This window comes from Macaca thibetana, chromosome 17, assembly GCF_024542745.1.
Source record: "Macaca thibetana thibetana isolate TM-01 chromosome 17, ASM2454274v1, whole genome shotgun sequence".
In the NCBI taxonomy this organism is placed as follows: domain Eukaryota; kingdom Metazoa; phylum Chordata; class Mammalia; order Primates; family Cercopithecidae; genus Macaca; species Macaca thibetana.
The window spans coordinates 3,935,578-3,959,027 of record NC_065594.1 but is presented as its reverse complement, the minus strand read 5'-3'; the positions used below and the strand labels follow the sequence as shown (position 1 = coordinate 3,959,027).

Below are 23,450 nucleotides of genomic sequence, written 5' to 3'. Positions count from 1 at the left end.
AGACTGGACATGAGGCTTGTTGAAAAAAATACCTACCCCACAGGTGAAGTCACATCCTTTTGGGGGTACATGACATGCTCATGACATCACTGATGATACTGACCTTCATCACTGATGAAGAAGGCATTTTAGTTTGGCTGCTGTAACAAAGTACCGTAGACTGCGTAGCTTAGAGCCAAAAGAAGTTTGTCTCTCACAATTCTGCAGGCTGGCAAATCCAAGGTCAAAGTGCCAGAAGATTCATTCAGTGTCTGGTGAGGGCCTACTTCCTGGTGTGTAGATGTCTGTCTTCTTGCTATGTCCCCATATGGCAGAAAGGGCGTGGGAGCTCTCTGGGGTCTCTTTTATAAAAACATAAATCCCATTCATGAGGGCCCTACTCTCATGACCCAGTGACCTCCCAAGCGCCTCACCTCCTAACACCCTATAACTAGGGGTTATAGGATTTCAACATATAAACTTCAGGGGGACAAAAACATTTAGTCCATTGCAGCCAGGTTTCTCCACTGTGAGGTTACTGCTCTCCCATTGATTTAAACTGTGCTTCATTTAAATGCAATCTGAATGTTGTCTGGTCACTAACTCATAAAATGTAGGCTTGACGAAACTGAGACTGTAGCCGTTCCAGTAGCTTTGTTGTCTGTTGTTATACTGATGTACTGTGAGCTTTAGAACTCATTAAGTCATCTGTGACAGGCTGGTCCATTCACAGGGAAAATAATCTGGAGGCAGAGTGGCCTGATGAGGCTGGAGAACAGGTGCAGTGAACACGGACAAGAGAAAGTGCTAGAAAGGTAGGCGGGCACGGTCAGAGAGAGAAATGGCTGACTTGAAGAAGATGGCAGAGGTAGAGCAGATCCAGGGCACGTTTGCTCCAGAGGCACCCACTGGAGGCGGTGAGGCCACACAGTGAGGCAGCAGCCTCTCAGAAAGGAGGCAGGCAGGGAACGGAGACCTCAGGTCATTAAGGAAGTCGTCTCTGGGGTCTCCCGGAAGAATGCTGGGATGGTAAGTGGAGGGCCCTGATCCCTATGAGTGAGGAAGGAAACTGGACATAAACTCAGCACAGCGACTAAGAGAAGGCGGCTGGATGACATGTGCCGTGGAGAGCAGGTTTCTGTTTTGTTTTCTGTGATTTTGTTTTATAAAGGGTGAGACATCAGCAAGAAGGCTGCCGCCTCTTCCGGACCCTGAGTGGAGGAGGATGTGGGGGAAGGAGCCGCCCCGACTTGAGTGGGCTCAGGGAAGCTGTGTTCTTGGGTGGCGGCCAGGGTTCAGTTCAGCAAGGACGTGGAGGAACATTTAGTGATGACATGGGGGAGTTTGGTTTCCTGCAGAGGGTTCTGGAGAATCTGGCAGGCAAGTTTGGGAGGAAAGGCCACCGAGGGATGCAGGCCAGGGGAGAGGATGGCAGTCAGAGGCCAGAGGCGCCAAGCATTGTGATAACTCAATCAATATGCGAAGGAATGTGTATGTTAAGTAGCTCGATTTAGCCATCCCACAATGTGTACAAATTTCAAAACCTGCTGTACATGATAAATACATACAATTTTTATTTGTCAATTAAAAAATCACATATGATCCTTCACTCCCTCCTCCTACGCATCCCTACTGAGTGCTCTCTTTGTGCCCATGGCGCTTTGGCAAAGGGGAGGCAGACGAGAATAAAACCAGGTCCTGGCTGTGGAGCTCACCCTCACGTGGGGCACACCTGGGGCCACTGCATGGTGAGCGCTGGGAGGAGGAGCCTGGTCCAGGCTGGCTGAGGACAGAGGGCAGGGCTGGGTCTCAGGTAGGGGACCCCAAGGCCAATCCCAGGGAGGACATCTGAGCAGGGGACTGAAGAGGTGGACGCTTCCAGCCCATACATGCTGAGGAAGCATCAGATCTGGGAGACGAGAGGCTGGAGGGGGCAGAGGCCCTCAGAGGACCTGGCCTGGTCTCTGGGTTTTATTTTGAGTGTGATGTGAGGAGGGAGTGTCCAGAGCAGAACAGCCAGAAGCTGATGTCATGTGGCAGACCTGTGGCATGGGTTCAACCTACCTGAACCAATGGTCTATAAGCATGAGCTCCATCAGCAGCTGGGAGGACAAAGCATTGCTCAAGTTTCCCCAAAGCGGCCAGCTGTAGGCAGCACTGGCTGTTTCCCAAGGGCAAGTCAGCAGGAGCAGTGATCGTCTTTAGCTCCTAAGATTCACAGACTATGAGGAAAGAAGTGCTACTACTGGGCAGGGCATGTGGTCTCTGGGAATTGACAGCCTCCACCTCGATGGGTTCTCTGTGCCAGATGCCCACCGAGATCCCGGCTCCTCTGGAAGCTCCTGGCTCTTCCACCAGCCAGTGCTCACTGGGAAGTCTGAATTGGTTATCTCGGCTACAAAGAAAGGCCTTATGGTTCAAGGTTGCTGGCACGTAAACTCTGAGGAGGTGCTGGGAAGTGCGTCCCCTGTCCTGAGTCTCCCCCCAACCCCCATGGGGCACTTTGGCTGTGCTAACTTGGAGACTGGCACTGTCAGATGGCAGGATCATGACCACAGAACGCCATCCACAAGCATGCAGTTTGCAACAGCTTCCAAAGTAATTGCCTGGTAAAACCCACTCCAAATCAAAGTTTAAAAATCCCGATTCTTCTCTCAGTCTTCAAGAAGGGCTATGAAGGATGGAAGGTAACAAATGCATGTGGACACATGCAGATATGGCGCACATGCACACACATACACACAACCCCTTATGCAGTGCAGCTCAGGCTCAGTCATGAAGATACTTCACTGGGTCTTCCTTACACAGTTCCAGACACACTGAAGCCCAACTTTTATAAGAACACGGAAAATTAGAACTGGATGGCAGCTCCTTCGTCACCTGATCCCCATCCTCTATTTTGCAAATAAGAAGTGCGGCTCCATAGAGGTAAGGTGACCCAGGTTCACAGAGCTCTGGAGCGGCAGGGCTGGTGGGAAAGCAGAGCCCCTTGGCTCCCAGCGCCGTGCGCCTTGGTGCCATTGGAGGAGAATTTCATCCCGACTGTGTGCCCTCACCTCTCTTCGTCCTGATCAGCCCCCAGTTGGTACCTGGCCTTCTGCCACCGGCCCTTTAATCCTTCCTCCAAAGATGACAGCCTCACCCAGACAACTGAGTGTGATCCTCAAAATACCCCCATGGGTGGGTCATGTCTCCATCCAGTGACGCTTCCATTGCACATAACACCTTTCGACCTCTGCCTCAAGGCAGCAACAGCAGCGAAAAGTAGGCTTTGAGTCAAAGATATCTAAGTTAAAACTTAGTTCTAAAACATAACAGCTAGCTGTGTGGCTTTGGGTGAGGTACTTAACTTCTCTGAGCCTCAGCTTTTCTTTTTTAAAAAAAATTTTTAATTAAAAAAAAAACTTTTCCTTTAGGTTTGGGGTACATTTGAGGTCTGTTATATAAATAAACTCAGGAGTTTACTGTGAAGCTTATTTCATCACCCAGGTATTAAGCCTAGTATTCATTATTTTTTTCTGCTATTCTCCCTTCTCCCACACTCCACTCTCAAGTAGGCCCCAGTGTCTGTTGTTCCCTTCCTGGTGTTCATGAGTTCTCATCACTAAGCTCCTATTTATAAGTAAGAACATACAGTATTTGGTTTTCTGTTCCTGCATTAGTTTGCTAAGGATAATGGCTTCCAGCTCCATCCTTGTCCCTATAAAAGACATGGTCTCATTCTTTGTTATGGCTGCATAGTATTCCATGGGGTATATATACCACATTTTTTAAATCCAGTCTACCGTTGATGGGCATTTAGATTGACACCATGTCTTTGCTATTGTTGAACAGTGCTACGATGAGCATTTGCATGCATGTGGCTTTATGGTAGAATGATTTCTATTCCTCTGGGTGTATACCCAGTAACGGGACTATTGGGTCAAATGGCAGTTGTTTTTAGCTCTTTGAAGAATTGCTACATTACTTTCTGCAATGGCTAAAGTAATTTATGATCTCACCAATAGTGTATAAGCATTTTTTCTCTACAGCCTTGCCAGAAGCTGTTATTTTTGACAGTTCAGTAACAGCCATTCTGACGGGTGTGAGATAGTATCTCACTGTGGTTTTAATTTGCATTTCTCTAATATTAGTGATATTGAGCTTTTTTTCATGTGCCTGTTAGCCACATGTATGTGTTCTTTTGAAAAGTGTCTGTTCATGTCATTTGCCCACTTTTTTTTTTGTGACAGAGTCTTACTTTGTTGCCCCAGCTGGAGTGCAATGGTGTGATCTCGGTTCACTGCAACCTCTGCCTCCCAGGTTCAAGTGATTTTCCTGTCTCAGTCTCTGGAGTAGCTGAGATTACAGGTATGCACTAGTACGCCCAGCTAATTTTTGTATTTTTAGTCGAGGCAGGGTTTTGCCATGTTGGCCACGCGGACTTCAAACTCCTGACCTCCCAAAGTACTGGGATTACAGGTGTGATCCACCATGCCCAGCCGCATTTGCCCATTTTTAATGGAGTTGTTTGCTTTTCTCTTGTAAATTTGCTTAAGTTCCTTACAGACGCTGGATATTAGACCTTTGTCAGATGCACAGTTTGCAAATATTTTCTCTTATTCTGTAGGTTTTCTGTTCATTCTGTTGATAGCTTCTTTTGCAGTGCAGAAGCTCTTAAGTTTAATTAGATCCTATTTGTCAATTTTTGCTTTGGTTGCGATTGCTTTTGGCGTCTTTGTCATGAAATCTTTGCCTATGCCTGTGTCCAGTATGGTATTACCTAGGTTGTCTTCCAGGGTTTTTACAGTTTTGGGTTTTACATTTAAGTTTTTAATCCGTCTTGAGTTAAATTTTTACATGGTGTAAGGAAGGGATCCAATTTCAATCTCCTTCATATGGCTAGCTAGTTATCCCAGTACCACTTACTGAATAGAGAATTCTTTCCCATTGCTTGTTTCTGTCAGTTTTGTCAAAGATCAGATAGTTGTAGGTGTGCAGGTTGTAAGTATTTCTGGGCTCTCTATTCTGTTTCCGTTCCACTGGCCTGTGTGCCTCTTTTTGTACCAGTACCATGCTGCTTTGGTTACTCTAGCCAAAACATGTAGTATAGTTTTAAGTCAGGTAATGTGATGCCTCCTGCTTTGTCCTTTTTGCTTAGGATTGCCTTGGCTATTTGGGCTCATTCTGATTCCATATGAAATTTGAAATAGCTTTTTGTAGTTCAGTGAAGAATGTCATTGGAACTTCTCAATAAACCAGGTATTGAAGAAACATACCTCAAAATAAAAGAGCCATATATGACAAAACCACAGCCAACATAATACTGAACAGGCAAAAGCTGGAAGCATTCCCCTTGAAAACTGGCATGAGACAAGGATGCCTTCTCTTACCACTCCTATTCAACCTAGTATTAGAAGTCCTGGCCAGAGCAGTCAGGCAAGAGAAGAAAATGAAGGGCATCCAAATAAAAAGAGGAAGTTAAACTATCTGTACGCAGATGACATGATCCTATATCTAGGAAACGCCATAGTCTCAGCCCCAAAGCTCTTCACCTGGTAAACAACTTCAGCAAATTCCAGAGTACAAAATCAGTGTGCAAGAATCACTAGCTTTTTCAATTATAAAATGGACACACTTATACTTACTTGACAGCACTAATGAGAGGATTAAATGAGATAATGGAAATGAAAGTAAGTGTCCTGAGCATAAAATAGCCTCTCAGAAATGTTTTGTCTTCCTCCTTTGGGGATTCCACCTCGGAAACGAAAGCATTAGTATAAATGACTTGGCAGTGCCAGATCTCTGTCTTCTGAATACAGCCAAAGCCTATTTGGATTCAAGTGTAGCCAGTGAGACTGGAAATCAAGTGAAAAACACAAGGCACTCCCCCTACATGAGTACTGACAACAATCTTCTGAGAGATCAAAGACAAGCTTTTTTTTTTTTTCTGACATTCACCAAGTCCCAAGGGTTGTGCTGGGTGGTGAGGTTACAACAGAACGCAGACCATGGCCCTTGTCCTGGAGCTTGCAAGTCTCCATGTGACACAGCTGGCATCATTACTGGGGTAAACAAATGCACAGCTGTCCAAGAAAGGTGATGTTGAAAGATAACTTCTGTGGGGTTGAAGACATTCTGGAAAGTTTGTGTAAACATAAATCTTGCTACCTGACAGGTCAACCAGTGAACCTATAGCCCCCCAACATAAATCATAAGAAAGAGCAATTAGACAATGCCCCCAATAGTTAGCTATTATTTACTGACCTGGCATGTTTTATCAAACTTAAAAATAAGCAACTAATAAATTATCTGAATTTCATGATTACGTAGACCGTTTTGAAGCCATGAGTTTCCCACCAAGAAAGTGATGACGTTAGTAATTTCCTCTGTTAGAATCTCCAATCAGGTCATCAATTATTATAAGTAATGTGTAGCCCTGTGGCACACAAAGGAGTCTCACATGTGTGAGCTGTTCGTTTGTCCCATGTATAGTAATCACCCAAGGCAGAAACTCTAATGCTTTTCGATTTTGCCTCGATTTTCTCAATCGTAAAATGGAGATATCAGAATTACCTACTGAAGGGATAGTGGTGAGCATTAATGAGTTGATATAATTAAAGGGGTTTAAACAGTGACTGAATCAGGTGAGTGGGTTTTCTATTATCATTGTTAATCTAACCTGATACCCAGATAACAATATCAGGTAGAGAGTTTCCAACACTAGAATCCTTCCTTCCACTTACGATCAAAAGATGTTATCCTATGTAAGCTTTCTGAGTTTGGTTTCATGCCCAGCAATAACTAAATTTATGTGGCCGCATAATTATGTAAAGGTAAATAAATACAAAGACATAACATTCCAACAGGGGATCAGGTGTGGGGCCACAGCCCGGCCAGATGAGACCTCATCTTGGGTTGGGTGTATGAGGCAGGAATGACACTGCCAGGTTTGAATTTGGCCATGAACATCTCCTTTGTGCATTCCATGGTCCATTACCACAGCATCCATGGAGTGAAGATATAATAACATGGAGTTAGGGTGGCGTGGGGAGGAGTTTCCACACTAGCTGCTGAGATTAAAAGAGAGGAAGGGAATCTGGAGTCTCTCTCAGCCTAGCTTCCTCTCACGAGTCCTCCCTGGACCCCCAAGGGGAAGGCTGGGCTCTGAACCTTCTCTCCCACCTGACCGCAGTGTTGGTTTAGGGTCAAGGTGCTCAGAGACAAGAGAGGAGCTCACACATATATGTGGTGTGGCAATTCCAATAGGCCAGGCTTGCCCGTCTTCAGGAAGTAACACTTCTCACGATGGTTGGAGGTTGGGGATAGGCGTAGGGTGGAGAGAAAACAAAGAAGTAGAGTTTATGCCCCAACAAGGTAAATCGAATTCCCAGCCCTGCACCAGTCCTTTCAGTGCCTTTGGTCATAAGACATTCATGCAGAACATCCCTCATCACCCAGTCCCATATGGATGCAGTCACAGGACTCAGAAGATGCCCTGTCAACGCTGGCTTCCCTGAGGGGCTCCATCTAATAGCATCAGAAAACACTTCACTAGAAGTGAACTGAAGAGGCCCCTCTGCAGATAGAGGGGAAAGTTCAGGACTTTGCCAAAAGGACCGACAGCTGCAGTGGGAGTGCCAAGCGCCACAGGCCGAGAAGTGGCCTAGATTAAGAAGTTCCATTTCCCCTTCCCCTGTCAAGGATAAGGAAGGCCACGTTCATTTTATGTGCAGGACGATGTGAGGAGCAGAATTGGACCTGTGGCCAGATCAGCTTGGAAATCTCATCAGACACACACAGCAATGTACTTGTCTTTTTGTCATTCCTCTCCAAAAAACAAAGCCACCAAAAGAGGCAGTCTTCTCATTCTAAGTACCACGTATTCACAGTTAAGAAGGGCTGTCCAAAGAAGCCATTCCTTCCATCCACTCAAGATACATCCATGCATATATATTCTCGCCTATGTGCCAGACACTGTGCTGGGCTCTGTGGACACGGCAGCAGGCAATTCACACAACACAGAACTTACACTGCAGAAGAGAAGAAACAGTCAAACATATATAATTGACAGTGACATTTAGGACAGAAGGACAGAGGGCCATGGGGGCATGTGAGGTGAGCACGTAACCCCATCACATGTCTTGTATGGAAATGGAATAACAAGTCTAAGGTAAGTGTATTCTTTTGCGACTTGAAAAGCTGAAATGCAGATCTACGTCGTTAACCAGATGTGTGAGCTTTGTCTGTCCACCCCTTTCCAGAACTTCCAAAGAATCTCTAAATGGGACCTAACGCACTTTAAAGCGGACATACAGTAGATATTCACTGAGGCTGTTCTGGGCACTGTGTTCTATTCCTTCATCACTTCTAGTTTTAACTTTTCCTATTTATTCATTTGATACAAACTGACTAACTTCCTCTATTCAACTGTTTCGACATCTCTGACATTCTGAGGGGTGCCCGTCATCCAATCTTTCTATCGTAACCATGAGCTCTACCATTTTAGAGGACTTTTCATAGAGGAATATGTTGACTCCTTCCATCCATAAAGCCTGTTGTTAACATACTCTCCAGATCGCTTGAACCACTGATACTAATATGAAATATCCTCATGTCTTCTTGCATCCTCTTTTCTCCCCTTTTCCTGGCTAAATGAACCAGTGGTCTCAGGCTGCATGGTTGCTGTGGGGAGTGATGGGAACTCCGGGCTTCTGGCCTTAGAAGTGGCAGACGAAGGATCTCTCATGGTGTCCTTGACCTGACCCCTCTTTGTGGGCTTCTTCACCTCCTCCTCCATGCTGCCCTCCCCATGGTTCACGGTGGCCCTTAGCACAGGGTGCCTGTTCTTCAGAGTGTCCCCGCAGGGCAGAGCTACCCAGGAGCCTGTCAGGCCAAGGACAGAGAGGCTGCTGTGGTTCTCTCATTTTTACAGACTCTCTATGCCTCAAGCACATAGACACCCCCTAATAACACTTCCTTTGTGAGTTCACTGATGTTTGGAAAACCCCTTGTAAATTCCTACTTCATGGCATTAACAAGAATCCATTCCTGAAAATGTGAATGGTTCTGTTGGTTTCAAACAGCCATCAAGAAAGCTAAGGGATTGTTTTGGTGTCTTAAAATTCTTGTCTGAGTCTCAGTGGCTGAGACAGCAGCCCCAGAATCATACAGAATCGAAACCCAAACATTGTCTTCCTCACGTCAGCAGATCCCAAGGACGACAGGATGGAGCCCCAGGTGTCTTAGACAGCTCAGCCGAAAAGTGGGTGCTCCTGGGACATCTAGTGGCCATAGAGAAAAACACTCCCACCCAGGTAGTAGCAAGGGAAGCCTCTAAGGGTGCTTAGGTATCAAGTGCATTTCCCCTCCCCACCTCTAGCCAGGTAAGAAAGCCGAGATCCTGGCCGGGTAAGAACAGCTCACCCAATTTCCCATCTCCAACAGGAGGCGTTGGTACTTATTTCTCGTAGATCATTTCTACCTGAATTTTGTTATGCAGGAACTCCACGTGAATCAGCCATGGCCTGAGTGGTTGAGAAGTTTTAGCGGCCTAGAGTTCACTAGGTATTTGCATCTAAATGCAGTGATTTTCCAAATTCTATCACGCATTCCTTTGTGGATCATGGCACGGAGGTAGAATCCTAGCTCTGAAACTCTGTGCCTACCTTCCCTCCTGCCAGACCCCTCCTGAATTCCCTGATTAAACGACGCAAGTAAACAAAAATGTTCTTGCCGCTCAGACACTTCATGCTTTGTATCTAAAATAAGAATGTCGCGGAGAAAAACAAGTTTGTGCTCTAGCTACTGACAGGTCTCAGAAAATGGAAACAAAACAGTAAAAGAGAATTCCTGTTTCTCAGCCCGAAGAGCAGCAGGAGAGAAGAGAAAATCCAAGAGAACTGGGAATTAGAGCTGTTACACAAGGTAGAGAAAGGAAAAATAAAAAACCAAGGTTCCCAGTCCCAGAATATCCCTGCAGGAAGCTAAGTGGAACAGTTTTCCACAGAAAGCAAGAGACATGTCCTATAAATAATGTGGTGGGCAGGGCAGCGGGGGGCGGGCAGGATCCCCTGGAGGAAGCGGGGAAGGGCTGCACAGGCCCCCGAGCTGCTGGCTGCCTCCCGCCACAGGAACGCAGTCGCGGGTCCAAGGCCAGGATGTTGAATATTTATATTCTGCTTATAAAATATGCCTTTTATTGAGAAATTTAGACACACTCTACTGTGTCCAAAGAGTCCTTAAAGTCACATCCTTTCCATTTTCCATGTTCTCTTGTCAACAGGCCAGTACCCACAGCCTGGCTTTCACTTGGAGACGGGAGGGTGAGGAGAGGTGCTGTGGTGGAGATGCCTCGCAACTGCCCGGAACATGACTGTCTCACATCATGGGCTTAAAAGAAAAAAAAATACATATGTTTCTTTGTATCAATAGTTAGAACCCTGAATGGAAGTGTTGGTCATTCTGAATTTTCTAAAATTTATTTTTATTTTTTTAATAATAGTTTGTTGTTGTTTGTAGAGATGGGATCTCGTTACGCTGCTCAGCCTGGCCTCAAACTGCTGGCCTCAAACAATCCTCTGGCCTCGGCCCCTCAAATTGCTGGGATTATAATCCTGAGCCACTCCACCAGGCCTGTTCAGAATTCTAATATACAACGAATTCTTAATGATAACCAAGAAATAAAGACTTGGAGCTCAAACTGTGCCCCTGAGGCCTGCAATTCCTGAGAACCGTGCCTCCTCCTCCCATTCTTCCATTTGGAATTGTGTTAAGCACAGAGACCCGAGGAGCCTGGACACAGCGCAGGATGAGGGTGTAAGAAGCCAAACCCCGCCTCCAAACACAGGGACTCCTCACCAGCTGGTAGGGCTTCAGTGCGCACAGAGGAAGGGAAAGGACGGGCAAGGTGCACAGATGAGGTGGGAGGACCGGAGCCAGGACGTCTGAACCTGGTGAGGAGCTGCAGGGGTGGGCCAGGGGTGAGGAGGAGGAACAGGTGCCGGGGAACTCCTGGGACCCCAGGCTGGCGGCCACTGCCTCCTCTGTCCCTTGGGCACCCTCCCTTTGCCCTGCCCTGGAGAACGTAACTCTTAGCAGGCTCTTGCAGCCTGGACTTTCCATGGCACTGCTGCCTCTGACTCCAATCGCTACCACTTTCCCCCTAAAGCTTCCACCTCTGAAGATTTGCCTCATATCATCTCCTCTGTGTAATCTCTTCTCAGCTTCCCCTTACCCCTAAGTCCCCACCCCTCCATCCCCAAACAGGGAGCATTGTCTCCGGTGGCTCCACTCTACTAGACCAGCAGGGAGACGAGGAAGCTTCCTTCTATGGACCACCCGCTGGGCATAACCTCCTCCCCTAAGGGTGGGGTGTGCATGAGTGCCCCAAGTGCCTTCGCCCAGGCAGGTGCGAGGGCGTGTGAAACCGGAGGCGAGAGCCTGGCAGGCTGCACACCTGGGGGCTGAAAGCAGAAAGGGAGGGATGCCCAGGCAGTCCTTAAAGGGACCTGGGGAAGCTTCATCTTCAACCGCGGACAAGCGTCATTCACCTGAAATGCCAGGACCAGGAAGTCCTGCCGGCCGCAGGCACAGCCTGTCCAACGTGATTGGACATCACTTCCTGCCGTTCATGTCCTCTTGGAAGGTCAGGTGGCCTCTGCAACACGGTATGTGCCGCGTGGACACTGGGGAGGGGAACGAGGGTCTCCGAGAATCTCAGGAGGCCAGCCCCCGCAGTGCTCACTTGGAGTTCAGGTGCTCAGTAACCTTCATAGAAGGTGGGGGAATCCGGAGAAGAAAAGAGCTGCTCCCCCAGCCACCCAGCCGGTGGATGGCAGATACGGGTCTAGAGCCTGCTTAGCTCACAGTACGCTCACCTGAAAAACAGCTGGAAAACCCTCAGGTAACACAACTCCGGTATTTCAGTACTGAAGTTAGCAAACAGCACATTCTTTTGAGAAGTGGGTGAGGCCTCCCAGGACGGTAAAGCTGCACCAGTTTAGGATGCCTGCCCCTTTATTTGGGTGTCTGAGTGTTCCACAAATGACTGCCACTACCACATGTGGTGGGTGGCGCGAGGCACCTTGGCCATAAAGTCCTGCCAGCACGGGACTCAGAGACCGTGCTCGTCAGCGTCGTGCGTGGTGCCTGCATCTGGAGCAAGACAAAGTCAAGTTTTAGAAAGTGCTTCCACATCCCGGCATTGGAACTTCTGGCTGGGGCACAGCACAGAAAATGCCTTTGCCTCTTGTGGATTCTTGCCCAGGGCTGAGAACTGGCCGGCTGCCATGCTGTGTCCCGGGTGCTGCTCCAACCAGACGCCAGCTGGGTCCCTCCTCCTTTCCTGTCTGTGTGCCTGACCAGGGACAGTGGCCCCTGAGAGATGGCTCCTGGGTCTCGAATCCTATACAACACGAGGCAGCCCATCCGTGCTGTCTGTTTTTGTTTTGTTTTGATAATCTCCTCTTATAACAAGGATATTTGATTTCTTGTTAGGATGAGTCAAGTGGGTAAATTTGGTTCCGGAAACTGACTTATCAGCATTATCAGATTTCAAGAACTAGACTGCATTAAAGACTTCAGTCTTTTGTTACCAACTAAAAATCAACTATTTTTAAATATCTACTATTTCTCACAAATTCATGGTCAGTTTCTCATAAATTCATGGTCAATATCAATACTGTGACTTCCCCAGATGGTTCAGAAAAAGTCTGACAGGCCAGGTGCAGTGGTTCACACTTGTAATCCCAGCACTTTGGGAGGCCAAGGTGGGTGGATCTTGAGGTCAGGAGTTCAAGACCAGCCTGGCCACACAGTGAAACCCCATCTCTACTAAAAATAAGCTGGGCGTGGTAATGGGCACCTGTAATCTCAGCTACTCGGGAGGCTGAGGCAGGAGAATTGCTTGAACCGGGGAGGCAGAGGTTGCAGTGAGCTGCGATTGTGCCACTGCACTCCAGCCTGGGCGACAGAGCAAGACTCTGTCTGAAAAAAGAAAGGAAGAGTCTGAAAATGTCTGTAAATGGAAAGAATCCAATTTCCCTCTTCTTGGTTTGTGAAGGCTCCTGCAGATACTGTCTGTTGGCTGCAATGATAGACACTTGAGGTACTTTCTTCAGGATATTTACACATACAGTGCACATGCCTTGCTGACAAACAGATCATCCACTCCCTTCACAGCCCATCAGTTTCGCATTTTTAGTAGCCTGAGGTGGCATCATTGCATATATATAACAGACTCCCTATATAGGCCTCCTAGATACTGCATGCACTGCTTAAGTTGCATTACAACATGTTACATTTTAAACTTTACTGTGACCACTGATAGCATCTTAGGTGCAGTCACATCACTTACTAATGGGGATACATTCTGAGAAATGTAGGTGACGTTGCTGCTGTGTGAACAGTAGGGAGTATACTCACACAAACCTAGATAATGTAGCCCACCACACAGTGAGGCTGCACATTGTAGCCTATTTCTCCCAGGCAACAAACCTGCACGTTACTGTACTGAGTACTGTAGGCAGCTGTAACACAACGGTAAGTATTCGTGCATCTAAACACACCCAAATGTAGAAAAGGAATAGAAATGTGGTATTATAATGTCATGGGGCTGCTGTCCTGTATGCGAGGCATCGGTGACTAAAACGTTGTCATGCTGGGCACAGCTGTACTGCTGCTGTTATTGCTGCTGTTGTTCGTATCTTACAGCAAAGGAGACGACACAACTGGAGAATCGATACACTTGTTTTAGACTCCTCATCATGTCCAGGGTTAGAATTTAGGCATTTCTTATCCTTTTAACCTTAATCCTGAATTTCAGTAACATTTGGCAGCCCCTGCGTCTGCTTCATTAATATGAGCTCATTTCTTATCCTTTTAACCTTAATCCTGAATTTCAGTAACATTTGGCAGCCCCTGTGTCTGCTGCATCAATATGAGCTCCTATATCCCCATTACTTTGCTTTCATAGGTCCTTTTGGTTTGGTTTGTCATTTTCTTTGAGTTTCTTACCATGAATTCTAACTTGTAGTTTTCATTTTCTTCTATAATAAAGAAGGTATTTGAAGCTGTTTCCTCTAAATACAACTTTACCTGGATGTGATAAATTTGCTACGAGGTCTCCTAGTTTGAACTGCTATTTCTATAACTTGTAATTTCAGCCTTGACTTCTCCTTTGCCTTAGGACACTTTATGAGAGTGCGCCCTAATATTAAATAGTTCAGCTTGGGTCTCTATACAATTTATTTATCTATTTTTTGGATTCTGATCAGAGACTGATGGCTCTAAAATCTCTGCTTTCCTGAACTATCTGAAATGTTTTCATCATCAAGAACCTAATTGAATTTTATAAATTTCATAAAGTACAAAGGACAAAAAATTATAGATTCTATATTTGTAGGATGTAAATTTTATATGTATTATTATATGAAATTATGAATGTAAGATCCTCTTCATCTTTGATTAGTTTACTAGATCTACTAAATTATTACATGAAAATATTTAAAATCATTCATTATATTTGTGCTTTACCAAGTTCTGTTTATATATTTTTATTGGCTTTTGCTTTATATGTTACATGTTGCTTTGTGTGTTATATTGTATCTTATTTTCTAAACAATATAAGGTAATACTAAAAATGCAATAGTCATCTGGAAAGTACAAATTAAAAGCATACTGAGGCATCGCTACACTGTAATGTGATGTGTGACAGTGAATTTTCTGTGTCCACTTGACTGGGCTGAGTGATATACAGGTGGCAGGTGAAATATTATTTCTGGGGTGTGCTGAGGGTATTTCTGGGAGAGATTAGCATTGGAACCATCTGGCTGAGTAAAGACGCAGCCTCCCTGATGTGGGTGGCATTGGCCAATCTTTTGAGGGTAGGAATAGAACAGAAAGGCATCAGAGAGAGTGACCCTGGCAAAAAGGACATCTGTCTCCTACCCTGGGACATTGGACATTGATGTACCTGGTTCTTGGGCCTTTGGGCTTGGACCAGGACCGATACCATTGGCTTCCGTTTCTCAGGCCTTTGGGTTTAGACAGGAACGACACCAGCTCTCCCACATTTCCAGGTTACAGACAGCAGATCCTGCGCTTCTCAGTCTCCATGATCACATGGGTTAGTCCCTCATCGTAAGTCTCTTTCCATATATCTATACAGATTCTATTGGTTCTGTTTCTCTGGAGAGCCCTTGCTAATACAAGTGAAAAAGCCAATATGAAAAAGAGATAAAATACCAAGGGTTGATGACGATAAAGAGGAACTCCCACACTATACTGGGAGTATAAATTGGCACAGCCACTTTGGAAAACTAATAGGATTTACTAAAGCTGATGAAACTGCCTTTGCAACATTTGTAACAGAGAAATTTAACCTAAGGGACTCCATCTTGCTTCTATTCTCACAAGCTAATGGCCTTTGTTACCTTTAAAACAAAGATGGTAACAGTCCCTCCCTGAAATGAACGCCCTCCCTGTTCAGGGACCGAAACTGCCTTTGTAAAATGAATGGAGGGTCACAATATTACGATTACGGGAGGAGTGTGAATTCTGCTAAAAGGAAGGCTTAAATGTTCTCTGGCTTGCTTTTCTATAATTCCTTGCCTCTTAGGAGTCATGTGGCCAGAGATCACAGGATTGATGACTTCTCCAATTATTCCTATAGATAACACTACTATTATTTTGTCTAAGATCATTATTCTGAGATGTTTTTCAGACTTCTGCATTCTGGCAGGCAAATGAATGACTGCACCTGACCCGTGACTCATGACTCAACCAGTCCTGTGGACCCCGCCTGGAGGTGGACTCAGTGCACCAGGACCATTTTCCACACCCCTCTGATTTCATCCTCAACCAATCAGCAGCACCCTTTCCTTAGCCTGCTGTTCACCAAATTAGCCATAAAACCCCTACCTAGCCTCTGAGTTCTCAGAGAGGCTGATTTGAGTAATAAAGTAATAAACTCCTGCTCTGCTTGGCTAGCTGTGTTTATTAAACTTGTTCTCTACTGCAATCCTGCTGTCTCAGTGAACTGATTTTATCTCTGCAGTGGGCAACAAGGATTTGGTGATTACACTGATCAATATGCAATTACATCTCTAGGTATATATCCAATAGAAATGGGTGTATGTTTACCAAAGATGTGTAAGAATGTTCATAGCAGCTTTATTCATAAAGTATTCAAACAGGAAACCCAAATTTCTATAAACAGTACAATTCATAAATAAATTTTGGTATTATACATTGGACATCTATACAGCTACAGGAACTAACAACAAACTGTTGCTACCCACACATCATGGATGAATCCTGCAAACATATTGAGTGAAAGAGGCCAGACACAAAAGGGTACATACCGTATGACTCCATTTAGGTAAAGTACAAAAATAGGCAAAACACTAGCCTAGACAACATAGCAAGACCCCATCTCTACAATAAATTTAAAAATTAGCTGGTTGTGGTGGTGTGTCCTAGCTACTTTGGAGGCTGAGATAGAAGGATCATTTGAACCCAGGAGTCAGAGGTATCAGTGAGTCATAATCACACCACTGCCCTCCAGCCTGGGCAACAGAGCAACACGCTGACTCTTAAAAAAAAAAAAAAACAGGCAAAAGAAACCTATGGTGTTAAAAGTCAGGATAGTGGGAACCTTCCTAGGATGGGAAATTGACTAGGAGGTGACAGGAGGAGGGTTTCTGAGGCTGTTTCTTAACCTAAATGCTAGTACACGAGTGTTCACTGTCAAAATCCAGGCAGCTACACACTTGCCTTAGATGCTTTTCTGTGTATGTGATACACTCCAGCAAAACTTTAAAAAAAACTAACACATGGCTCTGCACAGTATTTATCATGAAACAGAACATGCAAGGCTTTGTATTTTTTACAAGGTAGAAGAATTCAAGTTCGAAGGAAAATTGTGCCAGGCATTGTGCTAATCCCTTCTCACAAATCACTTTAATTGTCCACATTGCCCATTGAGGTGGGTACTATGATCCCATTCTCCAGATTAGGGAAATGAGGCTCAGAATGGAATCAGTTCATCTGAGACCACACACGTGCCACCTGACCATGAGGAGGTGAGGAAGGCAGCCCGGTGGGCCGAGAGCCTGCAGTTGGAACAAATCCCAGCAACCCTGTGGCTCGGCCTGTTTCGCTGTGTAGAGCAAACATGATCTTTTCCCATGTATTTTATAGGACTTGCTTAGTGATTCTCCACAACCAAAATGAAGCCTTAGCATTCTTCCGTTGAACTTCTCGGCTTCCCTTGAGGACTGATTTTATTTCATCACCCTTTGTCATGAGTCTGGTATTGTTTACAGTGTGATTTTACACATTAAATTTCTTCCATAACAACATTTACTCTACAATGTTCGACCTAATTGAATTTAACAAGCTTACAGCTTGTTTAGGGCATTTGATGTTTTCACATCACAGCAATTTAAACTGAGAGAAAAAAATGCTTACGCAAAATACCTGTTTCCAAAATCTTTGGTTTTTGGAAAAGGTGCATATAAAATAAGGCTAAAATGCAGAACATAAAACCTCATAGAAGGAGAAGAAACATAATACAAAGGTCATGGTTGAATATTAAATGTAGCTCTAAGCTTTCTGCAAGACAAGAAGAACATAAATCTTATCTGATAAAAGGAAATAGATCAGTTATTCAAAGAAGACAATCTTTCAGGTACAAATTTCCAAGAAGAACGCCACAGAAACATACAACTTTGTCAAAAGGATTGGCAATGAGTGATATAAATTATACACAGAGTGATATTCAAAAATGTCATTATAAGAGGAAAATTTTATTTTTAGAGAGTGAGTTCAAGGGAAACACAAAAGAATAAAGGAAGAAAGGGAGGGTTTGAATTTTAAAAGGCTCCCAACTTATTTCTCCTATCTAACCGTAACTTTGTACCCATTGGCCAACCTCTCTTCACCCTGCCTACCTCTGCCCCCACCCCCGCCTCTGGAAACCACCGTTCTATTTTCTGTCTCCAGGAGATGAATTTTTTTTTTAAGATTCCACATATGAGTGGGATCACGCAGTATTTGTCTTTCTGCGTCTGTCTTATTTCACTTACCATCATGTCCCCTAGGTTCATACACATTGCAAATGACTATAGTTAACAATAATGTAATGTATATTTCAAAATAGCTAGAAGAATGAATTTTGACTGTTCTTATCACAAAGAAATGGCAAGTGTGAGATGATAGATACACTAATTACCCTGATTCGATCATTAAACGATGTAAACGTGTTGAAACATCACACAGTACCCTGTACATTGTCATGTGTCAATCGAAAATTAAATCAAAAACAGTCCAGGTGCAGTGGCTCACGCCTGCAATCCCAGCACTTTGGGAGGCCGAGGCGGGCGGATCACCAGGTCAAAAGATCGAGACCATCCTGGCCAACATGGTGAAACCCTGTCTCTACTAAAAATACAAAAATTAGCCAGGCGTAGTGGCAGGTGTCTGTAGTCCCAGTGGCTCGGGACGCTAAGGCAGGAGAATCGCTTGAACCCAGGAGGTGGAGTTTGCAATGAGGCATGATAGCACCACTGCACTCCAGCCTGGCAACAGAGCAAGACTACATCTCAAAAAAAAAAAAATAATAATAATAAGAAGAAGAAGAAATTAAATCAAACAAACAAAGGCAGCAGAGGCCCACGAGGCCATCACTGTGGTGTGGCTTTGCAGCAGAGCAGGCCCGGGCCGGGCTCAGGAAGCCACTCCCCAGCCAGGGCAGGCACCCTCCACCTCCCGGGCTTTAGCTTCTCATGATGGAAGGAATGGAATGAGTACTTTCCCTGACTGCCTCCTGGTCAGAGCACCCTGTGAAAAGCAAAATGCTCCACCAGTGTCAGTCCATCAGCTTGCCTCAAAGCAGCACCATCAAAATAGAAAAAAACCAACGCCACTTCCCAAGGTGGTGGGGCAGTTAAAGTTGCCACCCCCTATTCTCCTGGCAGTCCTTATTTTGAGGGTGACTTCCATTTGTTCCACTTACAGTCATTACAAAATAGAGTCAGGAACGGTATTTAATAGGAAACCTCAGTGTGTGATGAATCAGCAGAGAATCACGAAAATGTGAGCTTTCACTCTGAGCAGGCCACGCCCAGTATTTCGTCCTTCCCCTTTGGCATAAGGCTAAAACAACAACAAAAAATCCCCTCAAAGTCATGAGAGACATAAAATTTGGGGACAAATTCACTGAGGCCTTTATTCTCCAGAAAAGCATGTTGTTTTCTCCAAGCTGACAATGGTGAATTCTAAGCTGGAGATTACCAGTGAGCTCAAGACTGTGTGTGTGCGAGATGCATGTACACGGAAGTGTGTGTTCACGGGTGTGTGTGTGTGTGTGTGTGTGTGTGTCCACCAAGGCCCAGAACCTGGGAGGTGCAATGTTCTCAGTGTTCTTTTCCTGAGTATCCCCATGGTTGCTACAAATGATTTCCCAATCCATCAAGCTGCAGGGACCAGTGCTGCTGAGATGGGAGAAGTGGACGCGGTGTTTGGCCACAAAAAAGGGCAGCATCCACTACATAAGCACCTGGACTCTTAGGCCCCGCCCCATTACTCCGGCCGCGCAGTCCCCTGCGTGTTTGTCATAGCCAAGACGCAAGTCCAAGGCGAGGCAGCTAAGGGAGAGGAGTGATGCACCACCAAGCCAGAGAGGCGGCGCGGACAACACCCAGGCCGGCCGCTGCTGATGTTCCTCTACATGATCTAAGCTGAAGGAGAAATGTGACCTCGCCAACACCTGAAACACACACTTGAGATTTAATGAGTTTGTGCGTGTTCCACTCAACTGAGCCAATACTGGCGTTATTCACTAAGACACACACTGCAAAACGGTTCACTATCAACTCAGGCCACTTGAGGATGTATTTATAGAGAGATTTTTATACATTTGCATCATCCTGTCAACTGTAAACCTAAACAGACAGTAGGCTTCTGAGGAACTGTTTTTAAATGCACCGTTCCAGTGGTATTTCTCAACATGGGATTCTCAGACCACATGTGTCAGAACGAACTGGGAGAGCTTTGGTAAGATGCAGATTCTCGGGCTCCACAGCTGGCCAACTGAGACAGCCTCTTTGGGATTGGCGCTTAGGGATTTCTGTCTTTCTCAAGCTCTCCCAGTTATATGCACGCACTATGCATTTTGAGAAGCTCTCCCCTTTGAGTTAGTTCAGTGAGGTTTACCCCTTGGTGATGAATACACCAGAGACCGCCCGTGAGCCAGTGCTCTGAGAAGCGAGTTAGCGCACAGGCGTGGACGTGCGCTTAGTGCACGGTGGCGGACGTGCACTTGTGTCTCTGATCTCAGTGACTCGTGAGGATCGGCACCAGTGGCTTCACACAGCAGCCTGATTTGCTTTGGAAATGGAAGCACTGTGAACATGCAACATCTCAGAAACAGGCCTATGGATCTTTCCACAAAGGCTAGAACTGCATCATTGGCTTTCCAACTTGAACCTTTACATTTTATGTTCATTTTTCCTGTGTCTCCCATTCAACTAGGGTTGAACATTTCCATTGAAACGAATGGAGCTTATCCATCAGCCTCAGGGCAAACAGTGTCTCCCCAAGACTTAGGAGTAAGAAAAGAGTCACAGAACGACCTTCTGGAACCTGCTTTCTCCCTCACAGCCCACACTAGGTGGTCACAGCCGACGCTCCTGTGACACAGAGGACACCGCGCTTTCTCAGAAAACGTGCCTGAACGCAGCTTGCGCTGCCCCTAGAGTTGGTCCACCTGCCTTGAAATGTGACACACATGGCTGCCTCTGTGCCCCACACGAACCAAGAGTAAGGAATTCCCCAGTACATTTTCTAAACAGACTTTAGGCAACATTTTTCAAATAGGATGAGGAAAAGGCAAGGACTGTGGGTCAGATACATTCCAGTTGACCGTTACGCCTCACTCTGATTCCACCTGCTCTTTGCAAAGCTGCCATCGGTGGCCAAGTCCTCTCTGCCCTTTGCTCAGCTGAGGTCAGCCTTCCTTTACCTGCCTCACACTTTCCCACCTTCCTTCTAGACATGGCTTGTGTGTGACCTTCTCGTGGGTTGAGTGAGAATAAACGGGATGCCCATATCCACCACTCATCCTGACAACTGTTTCCCCAAGCCCAGCCCTCACCTCCCTTCTTTTCTACTTTCTGATAGATATTTTCCCATCGACAAGAAAAAGAATGAAAAGAAAACATTTTCTTAACATCACCATGATTCCTGGCACAACTGCATGTTCATCTGTGCTTCCAACATTGTTTAACCTTCGACCTATAAGGTATTTGATAAAACGGATACTGATATTTTGTTTAGCTTTACTTTATGACGGTATCTTTTACACCCTGTGAGATTTCTATTTACACGTGAGATTCTGATTCTGAATCATTTAATTTGGACACAGGCATCATAGATTATGCTACTCTGACCTGGGTCAAAATTTGTCAATAGGGAAAATGGGCTTGAGAGAGAGAGAAACAAAAACCCTTTATCTATAAAATTCAGGTTGAAACTTCCTTTATTACAAATCCAAATAACTTATATAACAATTAAATTGCCAGGAGATTCTTCAAAACATGCCACCTTTTATTTAAGAAATAAGCTTCTCCCATTTTCCAGTGTGGTTTGGAGCTACTGTGGGTTGAGAATCAAGCTAAGTGGATAGGGCTGCACCATTTCAGCCACATCCTACTCCTATCCCACAATGTTCCTATAGATAAGAGCACAGGCAGGCATTGTGATTTTGCTGTATTTGTTGTTTCACAGTAAAACTGCCTTAATTGTGCTTGTCCACATGCAGCTGTAACCATGTGATCCACCAGCACCTGGCCTCATTGTTCGTACCCCCTAAGTCTCCGGGTCTCCCTCCCTAAAATACTGCAGTATTTCAGTTCATGGTGCTCCAATCCGAGCAAAAGATGCTTGTAATGGGGCCAACCACAACCTCTCTCCTCAAAAACTGGGAAGAGTTTTATAAAGGAACGACAGCAAACAACCAGCAAAAGCTGAAAAGAAGGGCCTCAGACTACTAAAAAACTTAAAGTTGGGGTGCTTTGAAGCCACCCTTTTTTCCCCTTTCAATTAGAACAATTTGGATCCATAGGAGAGGAGGCCCAGTTGGATTTTCCTCAGGTCATTTCTCCTCATTAAAACTGAACTTTACAAAATTGGTGCTTGGCAGGCTCTGTGTCCTAGACCCCTGTGTCCCCGGACCCCGAGGATCTATTTACCCTGGCCTTCCAATGTCCAGTGTCCTGGTGGTAGCCTCCTCTCCAACCCCACCTGCGTGTCTGTGGAACACAAAAGTATAGTTACACCTGGTTTCCTGTGAAAGGTGGTGCTGTGAATTTCTACACTCCATACTCTAATGGCTACCTGGGGCATGCTCTTAAAAACATATAGACAGATGCTGTTGGGTGAGCCATATACCACCTGGGAGGCCTAAGGACTTAACTTCTCAAGCCTCCGATTTTCTGATTTGAAAAATCAGGTTTGTGAGACACACAGGGCCTTTGTCCAGAGCAGGATGCACAGAGAGCACTCAGTGGAGGTCATCTCCCTCCTCCCCAGGCCGGAACCCTTACTCGCACTCTCTCCTGTTTGGCTGGCATAGGGCACTCGCCATTTGGTTTGGCCACCCAGCATCTCAAGCCTGTCTGTGTTTGGGGGATTTCTGCTGAATGGCCTTTAGTGGAAGTTTTAGAGGAACTGCTACTTGAAATGCTCGTCTGAGTATGCTCACCTCACCAAATGGTGCTTTGATTGGCCAAACATTGCCCGGCTTCAGTCTTCTTGCTTCTAGGGCAGCTGCATGCCGCCTGGCTCCGCCGGTCAGAAAGGTCCTCACGACACATAGGAGTGAGTGGCCCAAGCAGGGAAGGTCAGAGCTCGGCCTGTCTTTGGTGGGGACGGTGCTAGAGGTAATTCAAAGTGTGCCTTCCTGGAGCAAACATGGTGTCATTATGACAGCACTGATAGCTGTTCTTAAACCAAGTTCTGGTACAGAAAACAATGGACAAAGCCAACTACAGAATTCCCCCAACCCCCGTCACATGCAGGATTGGGAGAACACATGGCAACTTACAAAGGGCAGAAAAAGAAACTCACCATCTACAGACCCCTCCAGTCCACGGAACAGCAAGAGACAAAAGGAAGAACCACCAGAGCAAGAACAAATAAACGACCGCTCAAGGCCCAAGAATTCCTATCGAGAGCGAGAAAGAAAAGTGCCCTTTTATGAACTTGGTAATAAAAGAAACCTGAATAAGTCAAAGTGCTTGCCAAGTTTTAAATTCTGACTTGCCAGATGCAGAATTCTGATTCTGCATATTCTCAAGACTCAACTTGTGAGAAGCTGCGAATCTGCTTCCACTGTATTTGTGCTCTGTCAGGAAGGAGGCCCTGAGGCTCTCCCTACTATGTCCATTCCCAGCAGGCTTTCCTCCCGCCGGGAAAGTCTGCAAGGTGGA

General features: G+C 45.6%; 1 protein-coding gene and 1 long non-coding RNA gene across 3 annotated transcripts in view; one reads left to right on the top strand and one right to left on the bottom strand.

Annotated features, from left to right (window-relative positions):
• Window positions 1-23,450, bottom strand: part of SPATA13 (spermatogenesis associated 13) — a 322,746-nt gene that overhangs the window by 250,011 nt on the left and 49,285 nt on the right. The window lies entirely within an intron of this gene.
• On the top strand, window positions 10,503-15,979 carry LOC126940879 (uncharacterized). The gene is made up of 2 exons (XR_007720954.1): window positions 10,503-11,863; window positions 15,683-15,979. It is a non-coding gene; the product is annotated as an uncharacterized LOC126940879 (long non-coding RNA).